This window comes from Marmota marmota, unplaced genomic scaffold, assembly GCF_001458135.2.
Source record: "Marmota marmota marmota unplaced genomic scaffold, marMar, whole genome shotgun sequence".
Lineage (NCBI taxonomy): Eukaryota > Metazoa > Chordata > Mammalia > Rodentia > Sciuridae > Marmota > Marmota marmota.
Window position 1 is genome coordinate 2825663 of NW_026000142.1, and position 11314 is coordinate 2836976.

Below are 11314 nucleotides of genomic sequence, written 5' to 3' on the forward strand. Positions count from 1 at the left end.
TTACCTCTTCTAAAGTTGAGTTGACCTGCATTGCTTGTGGTCCTTTCTTTCCTTGTCTTTTCATACTGCTCGCGTTTCTTTCTGCTTGGTGAAACTGTTGTGTTATTGAAATTTTCCCCCTATATATTTATATTGCTCTTGTATAGTTGAAAAGTCTCCCTTGCAGGGGCAGGCAGCGGCTGTGCTCCTCCTCCAATTGGGGTGATCTGTCTACCACGCTGACGTGCCGCTGGGCCTTTTCTGCCGGTTGGTCGCAGGTCTGCCTACCTTGCAGGCGCGGGTGGTGGCTCTACTCTGCCCCTCCTCCAGTTGGTGTGACGTGTCTACCACGCCTGTGGTGCGCTGGGCCTGTTCTTCCAGTTGGTCGCAGATCTGCCTACCTTGCAGGCGCGGATGGCGGCTCTGCTCTGCCCCTACTCGAATTGGGGTGATGTGACTACCACGCCTGCAGGTCGCTGGGCCTGTTCTGGGTGCGGGCGGCGGCTCTGCTCTGCCCCTACTCCAATTGGGGTGACGTGACTACCACGCTGGCGTGTCGCTGGGCCTCTTCAGGGCGCGGGCAGCGGCTGTGCTCTGCCCCTACTCCAATTGGGGTGACGTGTCTGCCACGCCGGCAGGCCACTCGTGTTAAGTTTTTTGAATCTTTGTATATCCTGGAGATTAATACTCTATCTGAGGTGCTAGTGGTAAAGATTTTCTGCCATTCTGTAGGCACTCTGTTCACATTCTTGATCGTTTCCTTTGCTGTGAAGAAGTTTTTTAGTTTGATACCACCCCATTTATTGATTTTTTAATTTTACGCCTTGAACTTAGGAGTCTTATTGAGGAAGTTGGTTCCTAAGCCAACATGATGGAGAATTGGGCCTACATGTTCTTCTAGTCAGCACAGGGTCTGTGGTCTAATGCCTAGGTCCTTGATCCACTTTGAGTTGAATTTTGTGCAGGGTGAGAGATAGACATTCAATTTCATTCTACCACATATGGATTTCTAGTTTTCCCAGCACCTGTTTGGAAGGAAGGAAGGAAGGAAGGAAATCAAAGTACCATAAAAAAAAGACAATGGAATAAAATGCCTTCAAAACTCACTTGAAGAGCCTATACGACCAACAAACTTTCACTGAGACAACTATAAAGGAACATGATTAACAAAGTATAGCACAAACCATAAAGGCAACACTGAGCTTAAGAAGGAATCATAGGCAGAGAAGGTTATAGACATTGGAAATCTAAACACATATTTACTCTAAAACAGTGTGAGCAATCATGTATAATTATTGGGGTTAAAACACAAAAGAAGGAGCTGAAAACCCTAAACAACAATAGGAAATAAGGTGGGCTGAGCACAATGATGAGAATTAAAAAAAAAAAAAAAAAAGAACAAACTATAAGGAACAAGTGCAAATTTATTTAACATATATTCTGTAATTGCACTTTATTATGATAAGTCCTAGCAGCAATTACTATTAAATCTTTGAATTTAGTAGGAGAGCTTCTTGCTTGTCTCAGCAAATAAAGTAGCCAAGAATTCAAATTAATGATGATGAGATGCAGATTAAACATAAACAAATATGACTTTAACAACATCTAATAAATGCTTTTACACCCATATAGTAATTGGTATATTAATATTTGCTATTCATCTTCCCTTTCCTCATCACAAAGAATAATGACTTCATCAGAAGCACCCATACAAATGTTATTTTTTTCAAAATTTCTGTATTGTTACAACAGGCTCTTAACTGATATCATTGCATTTGCCCTTGCTCCTTATTATGGTCAGAATGTTTGTGCCTCCCACAAATTCATATCTTGAAACCCAATCCCCAAGGTGATTAATCCCCAAGGTAATTACCTTCGGAAGGTAATTAGGGCATGAGAACAGGGTCCCCTGAATGGTTTAGCTCCAGAGAGTTGCATTAACCCTTCTTCTAACATTGAAGGTGCAACCAGAAGATGCTATGTGAACCAGGAAGGCAACTCTCACCAGATAAAGAATTTGCCTACTCCTTGATCTTCCCAGCCTCTAGAACTATAAAAAATAAGTTTCTATTTATAAACTTAAATTAAAAAGGCGTGAGGAGAGTTCATTATAATACAGTTGATATTGGAGTTTTATATCTGTGACATACAGAAATATTTCTGTATTTTAAGATAATGACCAACTATGAATAATAACATTATACCAGGATTATCAGATTTCTAGGAATTTCATTCCACTTCTGAAACATATTAATACCACATTTATACAATATGACTTGAAGAAGGTTCAGCATTACTCACTATTTGAAAATGCTTTCTATGCAATTTATCACATCAAATAACCCTAATTAGCTTAACATTTCTCTTTTTATAAGGATTAAAACAAATTCTTTTGAGATATTCCGGGGGCCCATCCAGGTCAAAAGGACTTATTTTAGAATTTGATTTTTGGAAGTTCTCAAAAGTATCAAAAGGTTAAAACAGTTGGTTAAATAGGATCACAGCTTTGGAGAATACTTGCTTATTTAACAAGAGTGATAATTAAAAGACTTCAGAGGCATGTGGGGAAAGTTACATGGCAAACTAGTACTCCTAAGAGAACCTTATTTTTAACAGAATTCTAGTTTTACTACTTTGTTATATCCATTGAATTTTTGTCCTGTACTTTTCCTATTTTTCACTGTAGAAAAAACAGTAATTTTTACTTTAGAACAAAAATTACTCTGCATTTTAACAAAACATACTCATATTCCTTATAGTTTTATTTGTCAAAAATCATCTTTATAATAAACTTGCATGTATTGCTGTTTCTCTTATAATTTCTAGTTATTTTTAGTGATAATATTAATTTGAATTTTTTTTACCCTGAGTAACCTTAATATCTAGAGAGAACTAGGATGTAAGCAATTGTGACTATTCTGTCACACTAGTGTTCTATAGATTGGTAAATCTATGAATCATGATTTATAGAATGTTTTCTCAAGAATGTTAAAATCATCTAGTATATAGTGAGACCATCTTTCACATGAAAATTTTTATTTACCTATATTTGTTTAACTCATTTTTTAAAGAACAATTATTTTTGGATTGCTCACATGAGATACTAAACAGCTACCCATTATCCCAAGTAATTTTTTTTGCTGACAGATTTTGTAATATAGGGAGAACCTACACATATTTACTAATAAATGTAGGTAGGAAAAGTTGTGCTTCTATATTATATTTAATACTGACAATTCTGAATACATGCATATTGTAATAAAACCAGGGAACTTTAACTAGCTTATATTTACTGAAGATTTTTCTCCCAAATCACATGAACTTGAATAAAATTTACCGTTAGTTTCCACCTAAGAGTTTAAGGAATGTATACTTCATGTATAAGCACTAATTTTTCTTTAAGCCAATTAAATCATAAATTAGCTTTGTCAATATCATCTTGATGTAGAAAAGTATGTATGTAGATATGTATACACACATACAGATAGAAGTGAGTTATTTTTTAATGGTAAGGTTTAAAGTTATTTTAATTGTACATATTTATGGTGTATGATAATTTGATACATAAGTATAATGCATAATTATCAAATCAGGGTAGTTCCTTAAGTACCATGTCCTTAAACATTTTAAAAAACTTTTTGATTAATATGCAATAATTGTACATAATATGTGTGAAGTGTGTGTGTGTGTGTGAAGTATATACTGACCAAATCAATGTCATTAACATTTCCATCTCCTTATAAGTTTGTATATGAAGTCTTTGAACTCCTTTATTTTACTTATTTGTAAAATACATAATAGACTGTTGTGAACTATAGATACTCACTGTGCCCTAGAATATTAGGACTTATCCACTCTCTCTCAAGTTTCCTTTGCCTGTTCCCAACCTCTAAATAATCACTATTCTAAACTCAGATTGGCTTTTCTTAGCATCCGTATATGAGAAATGTGATATTTGTCTTTCTCTGTCTGACTTATTTGAGTTAACACAATGTTCTCCAGTTCTTCCATTTTTTTTGTGGCTAATTTTCATTCCACTGTATAGATATTACACATTTGCTTTATCCGTTCATCTGTTGATGGTCATCTCTGTTGATTCCATATCTTAGCTACTGTGAATAGTGAATAGTGTTGGAATAAACATAGGTGTAGGTATTTTTTTTTATATGGTATCATTTCCTTTGTATGTATAACCAGAAGTGATATAGATAGATCATCTGATAGATCTTTTAGTTTTTAGCAGCCTATATACTATCCTTCATTGTGATTGTACCAATTTACATTCCTACCAACAATGTATAATAATTCCCTTCCTCTACATCCTTACCTACATTTACTTTTTTTTTCCTTTTGATAATAGCTGTTCTATTTGGGGTGAGTTATTTTCTCACTGTGGTTCTAATTTGCATTTCCCTGATGGTTGGTGGTGTTGGATATTTTTTCAAAAATATTTTGGCTATTTGAATTTAATATTTTGAGAAGTGTCTATTCATATCCTTTGCCCATGCTTTTAGTTATATTATTTTTGTTGGTGAATTTTTGAGAGTTCCTTTTTTTTTTTTCCTGGATAGTAATCATTTATCTGATGAATAGTTTGCAGGTTTTTTTTCCCCCCTTTATTATGTAGGTTGCTTCTGTACTATTTGATTGTTTCCTTAACCTGTGCAGAACTTTTTAGTTTACTATAATACCATCTATTTTTTTTTTCCTAAGCTTTTGGGATCTTATTAAAAAAAATTGTTTCCTTTTCCAGTTTTTTCAACCCATTTTCTTCTAGTAGTTTCAGATCTTACACTTAGGTCTTTGATCCATTTTGTGTTAGGGTCTGTAAACACGTCAAGATGGTGCCTGGCATTTTGCCAGAGGGAGTGGTTTGTGAAGTAACCCCAGCGAGCCATTAAGTGTGGAGATTCCTTATTGGTTGACTGCTGTATCTAGTTTATGTTAATTAAGATAAGCTGTGTGTAATGTATATATACCCCTCCTGTCCTACAATAAACAGCTCCCATTCCTGCTGTATCAATGTACACAAGGTCCTCGTCACCCCCCGGTTAGTTTGCTGCAGCCGACCGCGGCAATTTTGAATTGATTTTTTTTTAATAGGGAGAGAGATAGGAGTCAAGTTTCAGTCTTCTGCATCTCCTCAATATCTGATTTCCCCAGTACTATTTACTGAAGAAGCTATCTGCCTGTGATTGGCTGAAGTTTGGCTGTTTCTGATTGGCTGCCCTTGACTCTTACAAAATATATACTGTTTTGGTTAGGTAGAAAGTCAAAATGTGAAGAAAGCCTCAGGCTGAAAGCCTCCAGTTTATTTAGTTTAGCAGAATATATACTGGCAAGATAATTATTATCTCAGGAAAAAAAAAAAAACAAAGAAGTGTTGATTCATGGTACTGTCTTTCATATATCTATGACATTTTTTGCCACTAGTAACCTTGGTGAATTGTTGGTTAGTTCACAGTGAATAACTAGAAGTGACAATTTGAAATGAAATCATTCTACAAATTTGGGGGATAGTGGGAGAATAGGACAAACTAACATTTCTCATAATTTGCTAGGCATTAAAACAACATTATCATGTAATTACATAGTGTGTTGAAACTATAGGAAAGATGTATAAATATATTTGAGCACATAGTTTGAAACAATGTGTCATGGCTATAAGGAGACTAATGGAAAATAGTATAGCTTAGAGTTTTTTGATCATAACTCACTTATAAGATTAAATCATAGATACTTAGAAAACTGTTAAGCAATCTTTAGATTTATTATCATTTGAGAAAATTTTTATGTATATAAAATAGTTGCATTTTATACTTTAAATCAAAATAAAAGTTAAAGAAAATTGATGTGATTTACTCTAAAGATTATTGATTTTAGTAATATAGGTTTTACATTATATAGGAGAAAGAATAGAAGAAGGTATGGAAATTCTTAGAACTCCTTTTTAATTGAATTTTTTATTTGTGTGTTTTGGAGATTGGACCCAGGATTGCTTAACTACAGAGCCATATCCCCAGCCCTTTTATTTTTAATTTTGAGACAGGGTCTCCCTTAGTTGTTTAGGGCCTCATTAAATTGCTGAGGCTGGCTTTGTACTTTGGATCCTCCTGCCTCAGCCTCCTGAGCTGCTGGTATTACAGGCATGCACCACCAAACCTGGCTTTGATTTAGTTTTTTAAGAGACCAGATTGCACTTGTTTTAATGTAGCAAAATAAGTTTGACTTAAAATTAGGGTATCTGAAAGTGATTTTCCTTGTTTCATTTGTTGTTTATTTGGCTACCAGTTAGCATTCCGTTTAGTTCTCTTTAATCCCATTTTTGGAAGTCGACTTTCAAAGATGCGATTAAGAAGGACTTTGTTGCCTTTTTATATTATGTTTTTGTGATTAAAATATTAAAATGACTTTAGGGAAGATTTTGTACAACAGTATAAAGGAGAAGTAAATATCATCTCCAAATCATGTTTTAGTAGTCTTTACTATCTTCATTTACTAGGATGAATCAGGGTCTGAATTCTGGTAGATCTCAAATTCACTCATTGAAATGGTCAAGTTATCTGTTTTTGTAAAATTGAAGAGATTAATATACAGATTGCAGTCCTAAATTGATAGTTTCTTTTGTGAAACAATGTTAGGTGAACTGAAACATGGATCTTGATTGTTCATACATTTTATATATTTGATTCTCTTTCCTGATAACATGTTCACACCTGGTATTGCCAGACATTGAAGGCATTGTGAATGTCTTGGCATGATCTTTTGCTTTCAGAACTTTGTTTTTGAAGTCTAATGTAAGTAATTTCTACAATAAGAAGTATGCTTATAAAGAATATATGCACTGATTGCCAGAGTCCCATGAAACCCTATTATGGCAAAAGTGATGCTTGAGATAAGTCTTAAAGTCTGATTCTATGAAGTAAATAAGTATATTCCAAATAGAAGGAATATATGTTGACTGATGCACAGACAAGCATGGAATATTTGGGAACTATTGGCGGTTTGTAATGAGGCTGTTGAAATAAGGAGCCAGATGGTGAAGGATCTTGTAGTAAAAATAATAATCACTCTGTTTTTGCAATTTGAAGAATCACATGCATATCTGGAAGTTATTAAACATAGCCAATGATATATAAGGAATTTTATGACTATGTACCTTTCTCCACTACAGTGTCTTATTTAAGGGGATCCAAATTCTCATTTGCCTGATTGCTCTCACTTGGAAATACTTAGTAACAGTTGATAACATTCAGTACTTTTTTTCTTGCCAAGGTGATTAAAGAGGGGTATACTGAGGAGGATATACCCGTTAGCTTTGTGCTTTTCTTGTATCCTTTTTTAAACCTTTTTAAAATGCCACTCAATAAACTAGTTTTTTGTTCCCCGTGTTTCCCATTTGTTCTATTTTTAAATTATGAGTAAATGTCCAAAATTAGGTTAAAATATGTTTAATCATAGTCGTTAGTGAATGAGTTATTATTTTTTTTTAGCTTGATCATACTTATATGGTTTCTGGGTAATTTGAAATATGATTGTGATAATGCTAATGTGTCTCTTTTGGTTCATTAGATTAAAATCTGAATATAGAGAATAACTTTTAACAAATTTTGTTAAAATTTGTCTTTCAAAACAAAGTATCAGAATGTAATAATAATTTGCTTTGGATCATGGCATGTAATCCCAGATTGGAGGGTAACATGTCAACTTCATGTGTGATTTTTTTCCCCCTTTTTTTGTAATACTGGGAATTGAGTTTAGGCCCTCCTGCAGGATAGGCAGGTGCTCTACCACTGAGCCATATCCCCAACCTCTCACCAGTTCTTTTTATTTTGAGATAGGGTCTTTTGCCTGTGTTGGCCTCAAACTTGTGATCTTATTCCCTGAGCCTCCCAAGTAGCTGGGATTATACACATGTGCCACTGTACCCAGTGTCTGTGGGATTTTTAAAAGATACTTAGTTTTATGTAGTAACTCACTTGATCTTTTAATAGATTGCTTTAGAGAATGTCTGAGAATTATGTAGATTGCTGTGGATTTTTTTGATGACAGCCAGAATATAAATTAATAATTTGTTAGAAAATATACTGCTCATTTTATTTTCTTGATAATCCTTTGAAGATTTTCTAAACTCATTGTATCAAAGCATAATTTGAATGTATCTTTTTTGTTTTATATAATTTGTTTTTTCCTTTTTTAAAATTTGGAATTATCCTGCATTTAGATAAATGGGCAGAAAAACCTGTTTATCAGTGATTTTAGCTTTTTTAAAGGCAGTATTTGTAATCTGTATATATGGAGTATTTACTTTTTGCTATTTGTAGTAGCTGTATTCTCCAGCATTGCTGTTTCTTTCCTTTTTCCTTCTAGAATGACAACATTTTCTCCTTGTCTCTATCTGTCTACAACCTTTCTTAGAAAGTCTCACAAGCTCTGCTAAATAATAGTGGGCATGTTATTTCCTTCCTGGTCAGAGATAGTGGAATATGGAACACATGCCTAGTATAAGCTTCAACTATGAGAATTTGGAAGTGGGAATGGAGGACCTGGTTTGTTAGCCCTAACTCTTTGACTTGTTAGGTGTTATAAATAGGGGTGGAGGTCAATAATTTGGAGACAGGTAAACAATGAGCAACTAAAGTAAACTCTAATACCAGAAGTAATCCCTATCTCACACTTAATCTTTCATTTTTTTTCATTGTAATTGCATTGAAACCCTTATTAAGAATTTAATCTCTATATATAGATATATAGTGTTTCTATCTAACTCTTCATTCTATTGAATAGATTCTAAAATTTGTCAACATTTTCAATTTTTTTTCATGTAGTGCAATTAATTTTGGTACTAATTTTACTGAACAGCTCCCTTATTTTAACATTTTTAGTGAATCTTTAGGTTTTCTTGATTAATTTTATACAAATAATCATTATTCCTCTTTTCAATAGTTTGATCTCATTAATTTGATATCTTACTCATTTGCTTCATTGTTTCATGTTAACCACCTCTTTTCACACTTTGAAAGAAATCACATAAATAACGGTTTTGCTCTTAGAGTTTTTGTTCAATTCTTATAGAAGTTAGATGATTGGTGTTGAGAGTAAGCATTTGAAAATGCAGAGTCAATGAACTGACTCTTCAGTGATGTAAATTGAAATCTTCTAAAAGTGAAATTTCTAAAGTGTTTTCTCAATTGTATGCTTTGAAAAATTTCTTCATTAATGTCAAGGATGAAATATAGTATATAGTATTTTCCACACACACCTAAATAAAAAGGTTATATTTTCATAAGGAAGAACACTTATTGATATTAGAGCTCCCTAAAAAATACTTTGGAAAAGTTGTGTTCTAGAATTGCAACTGATATGCAAACCCAGCAGTGGATAAAACTGCTGATACCTGTGCCTAAGTTGAGGCTATGTGTTAGAGGTATAGTCAGTAGTAGAGTGCTTGTTGCTTATCATACGTTAGACCCTGGGTTTGAGCTCCAGCCCCCAAAACAAACACAAAAAACCCCCAAAAGTACAATAAATGGACTGTAGCAGCAGTTATTGTATTCATCATTGCTTTGCACTTACAGTTTTAAAAAGGACAATATTGTTTAAGAGCATCCTTCATGAAGTAATACACATCAATTTTATTAAACATGGACCTTTGAGTATGTGTCTAAAATTCTATGAGAAGTGGGAAGTACTAAGAAAGTACTTCTGCCTTTTACCGATATGTGATGCTTATTTGAGTAAAAACACTCATGCAAATATTTAAGTAGCAAGCTAAATTAGACACTTTTTTTTTCATTTTACACCCTTTTAACCTGAGAGAAAAAAACTGTCAATTGTTATTCAGATTTGGGTATTTGCAGACATTTTCTCTAAAATTAATGGAGTGATTCTGTCACTTCCAGTAAAACAACTATTTCTGGGCAGAGGTAAAATTTTCACTTGAAAGCTCAGATTAGAGCTTTGTAAAATTTCTATCTACCACTGTAAAATCTATTAAATTGTGGATCCTTATAAAAATCTAGACGATTAACCATTTTACACGATAGCTTTCAGTTTAACATTATGCCTTTACCTCCTTAGGAGTGGTTTTTGGTAAATGTTTCGTAATATTAATTTATTAACCATTAGAATTATAATTACTGAGCACTGTCTTTGTTTCCAACTACTATGCTAGATAAAGGAAATTTGGTAATGAAGAAAATGTATGTTTATTTTTCATGGACTTTCTAGTGGGGAAACAAAATGATGTCTGATTAAAGTAAGTACTAGGCAGGAAATCTAAATACTGAGAAAGAGTAGTAGGACTAAATAGATGAATTAGGAAGGCCTCTCCAGGGAAGAGACATTTAACCTGAGACCTGAGAGGTAAACAGCAGCCAACCATGAGAAGAACATTCAGGCAAGGGGAAGAGTATTCATAACGACATTATAAATGCAAGGAGAATTAGAACTCCATGGTATTATGGCATGGATTCAAGTACCTTTTAAAATTACCAACAGTTTATACTTTAATTCTAACCTTAACCCTAGGTAGGCAGTACAGAGCTCATTGTTGTACTGTAAATGTTTGGTAGTTTTAATAAAGATGTCCTGATAATTAGAATGCTGGATAACAGCTTTTATCATTTTTTAATACCTGTGTGAATGCATCATTGTATTATAGGCTTAATATTTATAGTATAACGAATTTTATGAAACTTACGCAAATCATATCTTTAGAGAAAAATTGAAGGTACTATATAAAGCATCAGTGTATGGTTCGTTTATCTCAATGGTTTTTGAAATGAGCAGGAAAATGTATTTTTTTTTTAAATGTTTGCCACAATGCTGGCTAGAACAGTGGTTCTTTTTTTTTTTTTTTTAAGAGAGAGAGAGAATTTTTTTTTAAATTTTTTTTTATTGGTTGTTCAAAACATTACAAAGCTCATGACATATCATCTTTCATACATTTGATTCAAGTGAGTTATGAACTCCCCTTTTTACCCCAAATACAAATTGCAGAATCACATCAGTTACACATTCACAATTTTTACATAATGCCATATTAGTGATTGTTGTATTCTGCTGCCTTTCCTATCCCCTACTATCCCCCCACCCCTCCCCTCCCATCTTCCCTCTCTACCTCATCTGCTGTTGTTCAGTTCTCTCCCTTGTTCCCCCCCCTCCCCTCACAACCTCTTATATGTAATTTTCGTGTTACATTGAGGGTCTCCTACCATTTCCATATGCTTTCCCTTCTCTCTCCTTTCTCTCCCCCACTCGTCTCTGTTTAATGTTAATATTTTCCTCATGCTCTTCCTCCCTGTTCTGTTCTTAGTTGCTCTCTTTATATCAA

General features: G+C 33.7%; 1 protein-coding gene and 1 long non-coding RNA gene across 2 annotated transcripts in view; both read left to right on the top strand.

Moving 5' to 3' along the window:
- Nucleotides 1-10737, top strand: part of LOC107144461 — a 21284-nt gene extending 10547 nt beyond the window's left edge. Inside the window, exon 3 of the long non-coding RNA XR_001503801.2 lies at nt 10725-10737. This is a non-coding gene — a long non-coding RNA (uncharacterized LOC107144461). The remainder of the gene's footprint in view (nt 1-10724) is intronic.
- Nucleotides 1-11314, top strand: part of Sdhaf3 (succinate dehydrogenase complex assembly factor 3) — a 67426-nt gene that overhangs the window by 40708 nt on the left and 15404 nt on the right. The gene's annotated exons all lie outside the window — the stretch shown is intronic.